We start from the raw sequence: 14,448 nt of genomic DNA, 5'->3' as shown, positions 1-14,448 counted from the left end.
TTTTCCCAGAATATTGAATCTTTATACTCTCATTCACGCAGTTCCATAAGTTTAGTGCATCTAAGCTTTGAATTGAAGTGCGCTGCATTTGTCCTGTTATTTTTTTATTATTATTTTATTTTTATTTCGCGTAATACACAGACTTGAAATAACATATTTCCATATATTTATGAGATGTTTGTGTTTCTTATGGAAAAGGTGCAATTGAAGTGCCAAACGTCTTGGCTGAGTAAGAGTGACCGTTTTTGTAATTTTATTCTGCCATTTGTATCAGAAGGGTGTTAACTCTGTGGCCTGCTACATTATGATAGAAATGAGGCAGGTGGTGAGCTATTTTTCATTCCTAGTGAGTATAAATAGTGAAGGGGGGAAGCGTGGTGTATACACAGCTCTTTGATTTATGCAAGCATATTGTGGAACCTGTTATAGTGGAGTCAGATATAGAAATCTTCTGTTCCTGAGCCCAGTGGGAGATTTGCTTGCAGAGAGCTTGCAGGGTTTCTCCTTTTTGTGTACGCCATCCCTCTGGTTACAGCTGGTGTCTGACCTTTCTTTTTATTGAACACACTAGGAATAGTTAAATATTTGCCTGGGTCTTCCATGCATTGGGGAAGCACTCAGCAGACTGTGATCTGCTAAATGCAAAATTTTTGGTTTTCAGGAGCAAACCAGAAGAGTCAAAGAGAATGTATATTTGTTTTCATGTAGTGCTCTTTGCATCCTCTCAGAAATATTTGATGTAAATTCCTGAGTACGTTGTTAGTGAGACGTCTGACAGCCAAAATTTGAGCTAAAACAGATAGCAGAAGTCAAGATAATGTCTAATTTGGCTTGAGAAGACTCTGAGATCATGGTCAGTAACAGTTTTACAGTAGTGACTGCTAAGCACATGAATATTGGTAAAAATCCTGACAGAATACTAGCTAGCAGCTCCCATTTTCCCCAGTGTAAGAGGTGTTTGGGAGAACAGGGTGTTGTGTCTGGGACCAGCTCTGCTTCCAGGAAACTCTTCTAAACCACATCTGTAACAGGTTAAAATGTTCTGAATGACAAAAAAAAAAAAAAAAAAAGCTAGCTCATCTCCACTCCAAATCAGAAGTGAAGACTCAGAGTACCTTTACCTGACTGTCACTAGACCCTCACACTGAAACTCGTTCTCTTTTTTTTTTTTTTACCAATGGCATAGGAAAAAGAGTCATGTGCATTTTATTTTCTTGCAGGGATTAATAACCCATAATCCTGCAACACTTTGGGTCTGTTAAAGCCTTTTAGTGACCTAGTGCCTTTAGAATTGAAGTCAGGCTCAGTTAGTTCAAATTTTCTTGAAAACACAATGATAGCTTATGCAATGAAGCTTATCCTTGAACTTCACCCAGTTATCTTTAGTGAGTGATCTCACCTTTAAAACAATAATCCATAGATACGTAGAGCTATGAATTAGATCCAGCCATACCAACAGAGCTTACAAAAGAAGTCCAGTGGCAACTGTATTATAATCCTTGAATTAATATTTGCTTCTTTATAAAATGGAAGCCAGCCAACAACCGCACACAGAACATTTACAAAATTTGGCTGCTGGAGAGTACACGCCTGTCACTGCTGCAGTCCTTTTGTGCAACTGAAAAGGAATTTTCATAGCTGGGCTTTTGTTTCTGTTGCATTTTATTCTGCCTTGAATTGGTGGCTTGGTAAACCAGTGTCTCCCCTGTGAAATGCGGAGGGTCTCTTGGAACAAGAGAAAAGAAAATTAATTAGAAATATGCTTTGTCATTCCTATTTTTTGTTTGTTTGTTTTCTTCAAGAATATAATACTAATTTAATCAGGACTACAAATTGTAAAGTTAAAAGCATTTTTCCTTTTATTGCATCAGAGGAAAAAAAAAAAAAGAAACTAAATAAGGATCTGAGTTCACCAATACATTTGTGGTTGTAAATATTTTAGAGCATATACTGTTTCTGTGCATGTTTCTGTCATCGTCATCAAACGTGTGCTGAAAATCTCTAAAAGATTTTTAGTCCTTGCATTAAGCAGATAACCTTTTTTGTACTCAGTAGCACAAACACACAGGTATTCAATATTCTGTTTGTACATGAGCACGACTGTGCCCTACATTAAAGACTAATCACACTAGTAAATATTTTTTTAAGAATTGAGATGTAAATAGAGGCACAGTTCAGACTGAATTCTAACTTGAGGAATTTTGTTGGGTGGACAAAATAAAGGCTGCACATAGACACCGCCTAAATAGTCATAGCATACCCCCTAGCATACCCTTCAACAAGTGGGGAAAGATAGGAAATTGATAAGGTGTTGTGATATTATGAAATGGAGAGGCGCACTTCCACGGAAGATTTATGTGGTTTAGTATGCCAGCATTTAGCTGCATACGTCAAATTCATATGGGTTGATGACAGCCTAAGTTTTATTTTCCTGAAGAAGAGGTCAGGTCTTAAAGATGTGGCCATCCCACTTACAGAGAAAACTGTGCCAGTGAAGCAAATATTTTTTTCTTCCATTTGCAGGTGTTCCCTCCCTGACCTCTTTACCACATGAGTCGTTTTCAAAGTGGTAGAGGGTGAATGGCAAACCCTTTATGTTTGAAAAATCTCCAAACCTTTTCCTTCGGTTCCTTGGGGGAAGGACTTCACTGAAAGAACATGAAATAACTTCTAAAGATATTTCTCCTTGCAGAGAGACAGAGTCAAGGATCAATGCACAACAGCAATATTGAAAGATAAGAGCAAAAAGGGAAAGGAGCAAAGTTTAGTAGATAAAAATAACACAGGGTAAGTGCTTAGATGAGTCTCAGTGTTCTGATTTCAGTCTTTGAGTTCATTCTGCACCTGATGGAAGAGTTCAAAAACCACAAAAGGTGTAGCAAATAAAGGAAATTTTCCTCTTCCCGTAAGAACAGATGTTATGCCCTGAGAGACAGGACTTTTTAGCCAAAAGCTCCATCTTTCAGAGAACTAGCAACAAACATTTGCTATAAGGCTTTCTGTTAGATTTAGTCTTGTTGCTCTACATGTATGTTAAGATGCATAAGTACATTCCTTCCCCATCGTCAAGGAGATATTTTTTATTTTCCAGTCTTTGTCATGAATTCTAACACAGTAATCTTGAGCCCTGCTGAACTGCTTGGTTTCCATAAAGGAACAAGAGTACTTTTGCACAGTTTGTATACTAGTTTATAAAGTAATTTTGATAAAGTAATTTTGAATCTGGCAGATTTAGAAGATCTGTAACAAGTTATCACTTCTATTCATCTTGCTGATTTAAGTTTTTCAAACTACTGCCAAGTTTTGTTGTTGTTGTTGCAATATATACACTTTATCTTCAATGGCTCAGTAAGAAGGAATTGGCTGTTTTTAGTTCAATAACCTTGTTTAAGGGGCAGCACCATCATATTTCACCATCTTAACTAATATCTGTTTAGGATTCTTCCATAACGAGCGTATTGTCTTATTCTGTTTTGTATTATTTTCTTGAGATTTTTTAGTTTTATCTTCCAATGTTGAATTCTCTCTGTGGCACTCAGTACTCAGCAATATGCAAATATTGCAAGCAAAAGATTGCAATATTACTCCAAGGCTAGTAGTATTTCTCCATGCTTTTACTCATGCAAAGCTAGAAAAGGGTAGGATCTTTTTGGAAAAAAAAAAAAAAAAGACATTACTCAGTAAAACTGAAATTCAGCTCAACGAAGAGATCTATTGCACTCCAAATTATAGCTCTAAGTGCAATAATATGAAATGTCCAGGGGGTTGTACAGACTTTCATCTCTGAAAGTTCAATGAGAGGAAATTCCAGTGAATGTTAGTGCAAGGAAGAAACTATGCTTATTTACTAGCAGAAGGAATCAAGGAGGAACCAAGATAAAATAAGGATTTTGCAGGGCTGAGTCAATTATTTAAAAATATTTCTAAAAACATTTGCTGCAGACAGAGGGTCACTCAACAATAAAGATAGACCCACGTCCTTAACTTTGCTACATGGACTAGCTATCCCATTTAAGCAGATCAATTAGATGTAATGTGTGGGAAGGAGATAATATTTCCACAGAATAATTTATGCTGAGTATTTCATTGTTTTATAAAAATGCTGCTAGCAAAGTATTTTCATGCATATTTTAAAAGGCTATTTGAAGTGACCAGAGACAGGAAGGCAATGAAAGATTTGTGGATAGCAAGTTTATAAAAGGAAAGGAAAATAAAACCCCTTTTTCAGCAGTATTTGACTTGCCCAACCCCCCATGTGACAGGCATTAGCAGACTTACAGCATTTTGCTCATAACGATTAGGTGTTCTGGTTTCAGATCCCTTGGAGTCTTCTTCTTTCCCACCCCTTAATGAAGAAGTAAGTTACCTTCAAAAGGCTTAGGTATTAAGCCCAATGAAATTACAAAAGTAGAAATACACACTAATCAGAAAAGCAAACTTGCTGTTAATCTAAGTTTACACGAGTCCTATCGGTGTTCTAGCCAAGGAAACATATTCCTTGTGCTTTTCTCTGTGTTTGCTCTCTTATTTTCACCTAACAGTTGGAATATTTGTTTTGCTTTCTTGCTTCAATAACTTGGGAAGAAACCACGGCAATATCTTCTTTCTAAGCAAAAAATGTTTCAAATTTTGCTGAGGATTGCATCAGAGAAAAGAGCTTTGATTATGTCAGGACACTACAGCCCTGATTTAGCCCCAAGTCCATTGTGAATGGAAAGCAATATCTGTCTCTGGTTTGTCACACCTGACCTGCTGATGCAGACTAGAGTTTCCCTGTATTTTTTGTTTGTTTGTTTTCCAGCTGGGGCTGTCCCTTCATCAGGTCCCTTTCAACTCCTTCAACTCCTGTTCCATTCCAGCAAACATGCAGCTCTGGGGAGATCTACCATGGGCTCTGTCTGGATTATTCTGAGAAGAGAGCTCATGCTGACTGCTTTGTAGAGCTCTAGCTATTGGCATCCACACAACCCTCGTGTACAGAGCTTGGGTACAAGTCCTCCTCTGTGTCTAACCCTCCCAGGAGAGGCAGAATATACACATATATAGCCATTGTGCTGCTCTGAGTGTGGGCTTCAGGCTAATACATCAATATAGATAAGCCCTGGGTTAGGACTGTAACATTGCTGGGACTCCACAGCTACACTGAGCCTCCAGTGAAAGAAGAATGATAAACATTTGAAAATGACGCACAATCCCAAGCAAAATTCACCAGTGCAACCGATAAGGTTAGCAATATTTGATGACTGCACTGCCATATAAATTCTAGCTACAGATTTCTAGTCAGCTCCTTTCCCAGTAAACTGCAAGTGATCATTTGATTTATCCACTTGAGATTTTTAAGTGCTTTAATTTCCTGGAGCTATTTACAAATCTTAAAGAACACAGAGAGAACTTCCTTAAAAGGGGAAGAAAAGCCACTGCTCTTGTGGCAGCCAGAAAAGCTTCTGCAGTCAGACTGTCCTATTGTTAGGTTGACTGAAGAAAGAGGGTGAAAAAAAAATAAATTAAAAAAATGCTCGGGAACACATCCTATAGCACAGAAGTCCCATGAACAATCATTCCCAGAGGTGGGAACTTTCTGCAGAGACTTTTATTTTCAATTGCAAAAGCCAGTCAGATGTAGATGACATTGAAAGGAGCATCCTGGCTTTCACAATAAACATTGCTGTTGGGAAGGGATCACAGGTAAGCCAGCATTCAGGGCTTATACCATTTTGGTTGAATTGCACCAAGAGCAAATCGATAGTGCACATTAGGTAGGATATGCTGGCAAGTTTACCCCTCCTAAGTTTCTGTTCATTTCAAAGCAAGCTGTAATGCTTATAGATGCGTGTAGTGACAGGTCAGCACACAGGGTATAGATGACCATTCTGGGGTCACTTATCAAGGTTCTCGTGTTTTCCTGTGACTATTTGTAGTACACTTGTTAATACCCCAAGGACATACAGATCCCAAATAATCATCTTCCCTAAGCATTTCAAACCTGAGTACATTTCTTCACAATTCCAAGTTTTACAGGCTGCTTTGGGTAACTGCTCCATACAGGTATGTATTGCTGAAACATCTATATCAGACAAATTTAGATCTTTTTTTCCAGTACAGCTCTTTTGGATGCAGTCAGTTTGAAGAGAGGCAGTCAAAGGAGAACAATCTTGTAGTTCTCATATGCTGGCCTGAAAAATGGTGATAACCTGAGCCAGACTGGCCTTACCAGGGTGGCCAGCATCAGCTGGTGTCAGACTTTTATAATAACACTTCTCCCCAGCACTGAGAAGCATTCAAGACATGTGCTTTTTGTTTATAGCTATTCCCATAAATGATATTCATCTGAATTAGCTTGTGAGACAAAGAGTACTTCAGTGTAAACCTTCAAAGGGTGATACCAGAAACAGAGCTGCACACAGGCAGCCTTGTTTGGAATTGTTTCCCTCTTTGCTTTTCAATGCTTGAGCCCCTTCCAGACAGTGCTCTTTAAAGAGCATTTGAATACAGTCTGCACAACACAGCAGGCACCAGAGAAAAGGACACGTCTTCAACTCTGCTGTTCTTCCCCAGGTTGCAGTTGTTACAGTTCAGTACAAGGATAGTTGTACTGAATTTCAGCAGTTCACAGTTATTTTGGAATCAGTGCTATTTGCTGTAAACTTTCTGAATTTATATTTCATGCTTATATATTGTCCCTTATGCTATGTAAGACACACTAGCATTTTCCCTATTAATTTATTATATAAATCATAATGTTACAATTTAATGGCACCTTTGATAGGACAATCTCAAAACACATCAGAACCCGTTTAACCTCATTAACCTATTATTGTGTGTTTAAACTCATTTGAGAGATGATTAAACTGGAATTCAAAATGCTCATGTCATTTTGCTCAAAATGCTTATACAAAATAAGCCAGGATTTGGTAATAGAACCCAAGTTCTTGCTCACAGCCTACTTTTTCACACCTCTGTCCAGAAATATCACTGTGCAATACCAGTCTGAGGCAACGATCAGAGTTTTAACAAGAATCATGTTTAATGCCATCAGTTTTCAACATCTAATCTCTACCATCAGAAGTCAAGCATGAAAAATACACGTTCTCTTTCACAAGAGAACCAACTGTAATGAATTTCTTATTTGTCACTCAATAAAGTACATGAGTATTTAGATCAACAAGACTTTAGTGTTTTCATAGTGCTTATATCATCTTCAAATTACAACAGCTCAAGGCAATGCTATAGCTGTTTCACTGCATTTATCTACCATGTTAATTTAATAAAATGTTACCCAATCTTCAAATTCTGCATCTGCATTAATAATTAAATTATATGGCCATCTTAATTTAAAAGGAAAAAAAATGTAGATGTACACATTGTGCATTGCTGAAGAGCTACATAATGTCATTTGAGCACAGACCCACTGTCTATTGCTAGGATTTTAGTTCTGAGACATTCAATGTCCAAATCAGTCAAACTGAATTTAATTTAGACATCTAACTCCCTCAGGCCTGGTTTGAAAATGTCAGCCTAAAATAGCATGTGCTTGAGTACAACGAAGCAGGAAGGCACTCCTGATACATGTATTTGTACATACAAACAAATATCACAGAGTATTTTGGAACAGCAGCTACGCCCTTCTTCGCTGAGCTGAGTTCCCAGAATTCAGGTAAGGGTAAGCAGCTGCAGCAGTGCTGCTGCCTTCCCCTCGCATAGCACCTGAGTGAAATGAAAGAGCTCCTTGAATTAACCAGGTGGTGAACAACTGATCATAGGAAAGATTAAAATAGCTGCCACTGAGGTACCAGTTACAGACCGGCCCAAATGCCAAGGGTTTAGAAAGTGAGCTAATGCTCTAAACAGGACTATATATATTAGGTAGCTCTCATGAGTCAAGAAGAGAATTTAGTGCTACTCAGTAACAGGAACACAGAAAGCAGCAACACTTCGATTGCTTACTTTTGGACAGGACCAAGTTAAAATTTCTTTGCTTCATTTTCAGTTAGAAAAAAGGGGATATCAGATGTAGATGCGCAAATAATTTAGTTATGTTTGTAATTCAGTTGTAGTATCAAAGTAGATTTTTTTGTTGTAGTCTCTCCATAGAAATACCATAATTTTCCACTCAGTTTACCATGACTAGTGACAAAGAAAGAAAACAAAGGGAAATATATGTCATAATTTGGTCTTCTTTCTTCAGCATAGCTAATTGTGTAGCTTTTACTGACACCACTTCCTAGTTTGCTCATAAATTGATACTGTGAGTAACCTGCAAGTTGAAGGCAGTGGGCTACCTCAGGCACACTGTGCTATTGCCATGGGCAAAAGCAGGGTATTGAATACATTGTGCAGATTTTCAATGTGCTAGGAGAGCATTTCCACAGTGGAAAATTTTCAGAGTAATATGTTTGCTTTGTTAGCCACAATTTCCCCCATTTATCGTTACAAATAGATGCTTTGATTACATTTTTCCAAATGCTGGAGGTTGCAGATAATAACACAGTGAATCAAAAGGCATTACAGGCAAAAACTCAGATGAATACATTTAGATTGTATTTAAGGATAATAATTGCAATACCAAGTTGAAGCTCGTGGAAGACAACGGGAGGCTCTGCACTGTATTCAGAAGGCTTTGGATGAGACAGTTTGCAAAAACAACTTGTCAGAAACACAGGAAACTCTTACCTACCTTGGTAAATTCCAGAAAGAAAGTTTTTTTTTTTTTTTTTTTTTTTTTTTTTTTGTGGTGGTGGTGGTGTTTGTTTGTTTTAATGGCTCCCTAGTGATAAAAAAAATAAAGAAATTCAGGTGGGAACACCTGATGTTACTTTGCACTTATAATTAAGACAGGTTTTAATTGAGGGGCATTTTGACACTAGCCTACATACAGAGAAAACTTTTTATTATTATTTAGTCAGTAGGATTTAATTTCATCTTATTTCGTAACAAAAATTGAGGTTACTTAGCTCATGCAGGGCTTGATAGTTTTTCCCTCTCTTCCCTGACCACAAGTTTTTAAATGTTTTTACCATTATTTCTCTAACAAAAATCAACTCTGTTGCCCAAAGAAGGGCCAGGAATGAAAACAGCTACACACAGGGATCTCAACCCAGAGAGGTGCCTTGAAGTGACAGAATGGGTAAAAGGACACAGAAATACAACACAAATGAAACCAAAGCAGGTAAAACCATTAACTTAAGGGTTGGCAATGCTATCAAGATGCTTTTCAGATAGGTAAGTTATGCCCTGGCAGATCTTAGTCTGGCTGGCTTTTTCTAATGAAGCAGGGTTCTTCATCTAAGTAACAGAAACTTGGCTCATCCAAACCATCTGCAGAACTAGGGCAGCACGAAAGCAAGCAGAGAAGCTAAATCCCATATTAGTAGTTGCTGCTGACTGATCCTCTTGGAGGATCTGACGCTGGCATCTGCATTCCAACACTCATGGAAAAAGTTACGCTTTTCAGTTCTGCCAACTAATATCAACCTGTGTTATTAACCATCTTATTCTGTCAGCATTTCCAGGACTTGGCTGGGGTTGGAGCCAGGTATTCTTCTCCATCAGGGCACTGGGCTTTGTTATGAACTCTAACTTGCATGCTCTCTATATGGTTTAAAGAGATGGTTTAAGGTTTATATCCAGCTATATGGTTTAAAAAGAAATTCAACCATTACCTATTTCAGTCTGCACTGAAACTCAGGTCTGTGAACTGGAGAAGCTGAAGAACTTGGACATATCCCCTTCTGTTGTCCTTGATAAAGTGTCACTTAATTGCTGGCAGATAACTGGGGGCAAAAACCTCCTCAAATGACAGAGTCCAATTGCCAGAGCCCTCCTACACTCTTGGGAATTTGGCTGGTGGTTCACAAGCACTGATAATAGGAGATTCCTCCCCTCTGCTTGTGCCGGCAGGAAGTGTTTTATTTATGATATCATAAAATATTTGCTCTGCTTCAAGACAAAAGAGGAGGGTTTGTTGCTGCTTGCCTTCCAAAAATAATAATTTAAATCTTATTCCTTTGAAAACAAGTCCTAAAAGGGAGTCACCAGATTACATTGCTGAGGGTTTGATCATCTCTTGCATTAAATTAATATTCAGCTCACCGTTTACTTTAATGATGTAGAATTGGGGACCAACTATTAGCCAGTCTTTGCAAATGGTAATATATTCAAATAATTGCTAACAAACATGCTTTTACTTTCTTCTTCTATTTTTATTTTCCTTCTTCCTTAGGCTGGAAAATACTTGTGCCAGCATAAAGAGAAGGATCAGTAAGTCATCAATATATTGAACAGCCCACCAGCAACTGATGAAGCAATTTTACTTTAATATAACTCAGTAGGGTGATTTTAGTAATGAGCACGTTCTTTGTAAGTTTCCAGAAAAAAATAAAATTATTACATTTGTTACAGAACACTCTGTTTTACCTTTTGTTCTGACATAAAATTATATTCACTTAGGAATGCTAGCAAAACAAGTTTTCCTTATCTTTCTGTTTTTCCCTAGTACAGTGAATTCCCATGCTTCAAATGAAGTTTAATCTATTTTCAACTACAAGCAAGCAAAACCGTATATGGTGTCACATAAAATAAATATCTCCAAATTAGATTTCATAGCACCAGTTTAACCCATTGTTATGCTGTCCACTCTTATCTGAACCATGGTGCAAAATAAGATGTAAAGCTAGTTCTTAAAGAAAAAATGGGCAGTGTTACCTATCCCTTAACAGAATTAGTATAATAATTTGTATATATGTACATATCTAATTCTTCTTTAAAAGAAAGCAAGAAAGTAGCCTGCTAGTTACTCCCTTCCCCTCCTCCTCCCCTTGATAAATTTAGTATTTCAAGTTCCAATCACTTGTTACAAACATTTCCTAGAAAAAATGAAAGTAGCTTTTTGATTTTATAAAAGCACAGCTATTGACTTTAAGAGTCTCTACAGCAGTCTAAGAAATATTATGGCTTGCTTCATTTTAAAAAGCAAATACAGAACACTAGAACTTCTTTTTTTTCATGCTACATTGCTCAGAAGCTGATCTCCTTCTGCAGGCAAATTCAAGTAATGTGCTGTTATTGGTCTAAATGGATGAAATTTGTTAACTTTTACCAATTTGCAGAGAAAAATTTTTCAGCAAGAATTGTGCAAACTGTTCTTTTGTAACAACTGATCTGAAGCTGAGTCGCAACATCGAACAGAAAAATGAAACTTGTAGAGCTGAATACAAGCCACAAAGTTGCCTGATTCAGAATTCAAAAAATGAGACCAGAAGTCTCTTAGCAAAGGCTGGTTTTGTAGGCTGTTTTAATTTCCATTCTGCATTACAGCAGCAGCTGCAGGGGTCATTTCCAGCATAGCTGTATGGAATCCCTTTGAATAGAAGTTTTTCCAGATGTGGCTTTGAGTCTATGAAACGGTCTGCCTCTTCAATATAAAAGGCAAATTGGAAGTCGAGACTGCATTTGAACAATTGATCTCTGAAAACTCAGAAGTATATATCTTACTGGTAACTGTGAAATTAAAGGTTAATAATTTATAGTATTGCATTGAAAGTCAACCATAAAACTAGTTATTAAAAATCAATATGCTGTACTATTTTCTTAACATGTTTATGAAGCAGGCTCTGGAAATACAGTTCCATATTATCTACTGTTACAGCACCCAGCACGTGATGCATGCAACAGGAAAGTATTGTTTAAGTGAGAATGAATAACCTCATCAGTAAACCAAGAATAGGTCATTTGAAACAGGGGAAAAACAGGCACCTGAAAACACTTGTTTTATTTCTAACTTCATCAGTTGATCTGGAAAGGTATATTTTCCTATCATCTTTACTTTAACATTTAGTAAATTCAGTCTTTGCTCAAAAACATTGAACCTTAAAACACTTTGTCCCCTCTAATATTGTGACCCCAGACTAATATTGTGACCCCAGGTTATTCAGCCCATCTAAGCACTCCTTGGCTTGCATAAAATCGCCATGATAAAGGAGGGAAAAGAAAAATATTGACTCAGAGGTTCATAGCAAAAATAAAAACATGGTACTAAGTAATATGGAGGTTATTTACTCATTTTCAGGGTATTCTGTTGTCACTTTGGTTGGTAACCTAAGGATTTTAGAGTAATCCTAATGCAAATTTCTAACGTTCTGCTGTAAGAGCAATTCCCTTTGCCTAAAACAGAATACCATAGAAGAGTTCTGTTAAGCTGTCATTAAAAACCCTTGCTAAACAGAACCTGATCTACCTTATCAATGTTTACTCCAGTGATAGTCTGAGAAACATTATTGTTGAATTATATGGTGCAGTACCTTCAGTTAGAAATATCATTTTGCATCCACAATGAAAAAAAGATGGAGAGCAATTCAAGGAACTGCTGACTTATATTCAGAGCGAGTTTTTAATTAGATCTCTTCTCGGCTGAGCATCTTTTTGCATCTTATTAGAATCTATTCCTTTGCACTTCTCAGAGATATTTAGGCACAAGAGTCACAAAATGCCTGCAGGAAAAGACAGATGAGTCAAACTGTTGGAAGGTTCCCAGGGCAGCAGTTCAGATAGCGAACTCTTCAGACTTTTTCCTCAGCTAAATGTCAGACATGTCACTGGTCTAACAGTCGTTGTCTGAAAAGATTTGATCATGTGCCACCATCACTGCTTCCTGATTAATCAAAGCAGCAAGTGCAAAATCAGAAGCAAATATCTTCACCTTCAGCTTTATTCCTAACTCATATGAAGAAAGTCAGTAACTCTTTTGGCTAACTCCTCTGCTTTTGTGATAATAGCAAATAGTGACAGAGTTGGTCATGCAGCAGCTCATTGTTTTGACAGGATGATGCAACACCCTTAAGTAAAAATAAAGGCAAAATTATGGCCTTTTTTTTTTTTAAAAAAAAAAAAAAAAAAAAAGGCAAAAACAGAAGTTTCCAATTATACAGAGAATGTGCTTTTTTTTTTTTTTCAGAGTTGTGTGAAATGTATGAGTATCTTGCAAGCATACCCCCTGTGCAGCATTTGTAAATATGACAAAATTAAAATAGCAACAATGTGAGACTGATAATTAACTATAATCTACCCCATTTTCAGAGTCACAAAAATACTGACAAAACAGAGGTTGAATCAGACAGACCAACCCACACTGACAGCACCAACCCACCATGAATCTCCTTCCGACTATTGTCCCTAGGCACAACATTAATACCAGGAAACAAGGCCAGTACAAGACAGGCTTTTCTTTCTTAACAAAGATGACTGAATTTGTTCCAATTCTCTTATCCATCACAAAGACCCAATGTCCTTTCTTTGCATGAAATACTGAATAAAAATAAATTTATTTGAGGAAAGATTGCTTGCATAGGTAAGTAAAGGAAAAATTAACACAGATAAGCATGTCTTAAACTCTTTGTCTTTTCAACATATTAGTTACTGGTTTTCTATCTCCTTTTGTAAAACAAAACAAAACAAAACAAAAAACAAAACAAAACAAAACAAACAAACAAAAAAAAAAACACTGAAGTTCAGTACAGAAGAAGTAAAATCAAAGTAAAATTCAGGGGCAGGCATAGCTGGAGTATGAATAAATACCTATTCTTTTTCCTTGTTTAATTCAAAGTACTCCTTTCTAGAATTTAACACCCTATCTTCATTGCATCTTTGAAGTGTCATCACAACTGACAAGTGTGTCAAAAACAGGAAACTGAAAAGAAATCTTAACTAGTGTATCAACACCAACCCACCATGAGAGCCATTCCTTGCTATTCAGAGCCACGCTTCAAGTTTCAGGGAAATCAGATCTTCCTAACTGACTGTTTAAGCAGCAAAACCTCTTAACTTCGTAGATGAAGGCTGAAAACATGTATTTCTGATGGTGGCCAGTTTCGGTGGAAATTATGCTGTTGATCATTTAACCATCTTCATAAAATGCTGTGTTTTGTCACTAACTTCAGATACTTTTTTCATGTTTTGGGATAAATGGAGAACCATGGAAATTTTCTCAGTGTGATAAAACTAGCTGAAGAATAAGAAAACTAGCTTAAGAATATCTCACTTCCACACACACACAAAATTCATTACGACCCATTTCTTCTATCAACATAAAACTGGGTTAAAGGCCTGATAATTCTACCTCATTACAAATAAAGTACGTGGTTGAAGAGAAAAATAAGCTTTAGAGTATACAGAGTGGTACTGTAAAACAAACACACACACACTTCTCCATTACAAGTCTAAGCATGCGTAAGAAGGTTTTATTTTGCTAAAAAAGAGTAAAAGTTAGTACTTGGTCAAGTTATAATACTGGAAACTACCTTCTGTCCCACCTTCTGTGTTGTTTTAGCCTCTTCCTCTCCTGCTACCTGTTGTTGAACTCAAGAACTGCTGCTTGTTCCCCCACGTTAAATGTAGTTGCTATAAAGAAGATGCTATCTTTTGCTGTCATTTCTATTAGCGATGTGAAAGAGGAAT

The sequence above is a fragment of the Anas platyrhynchos genome, chromosome 11 (assembly GCF_047663525.1).
Source record: "Anas platyrhynchos isolate ZD024472 breed Pekin duck chromosome 11, IASCAAS_PekinDuck_T2T, whole genome shotgun sequence".
Taxonomy (NCBI): domain Eukaryota; kingdom Metazoa; phylum Chordata; class Aves; order Anseriformes; family Anatidae; genus Anas; species Anas platyrhynchos.
Note: the sequence above shows the minus strand (reverse complement) of the source record.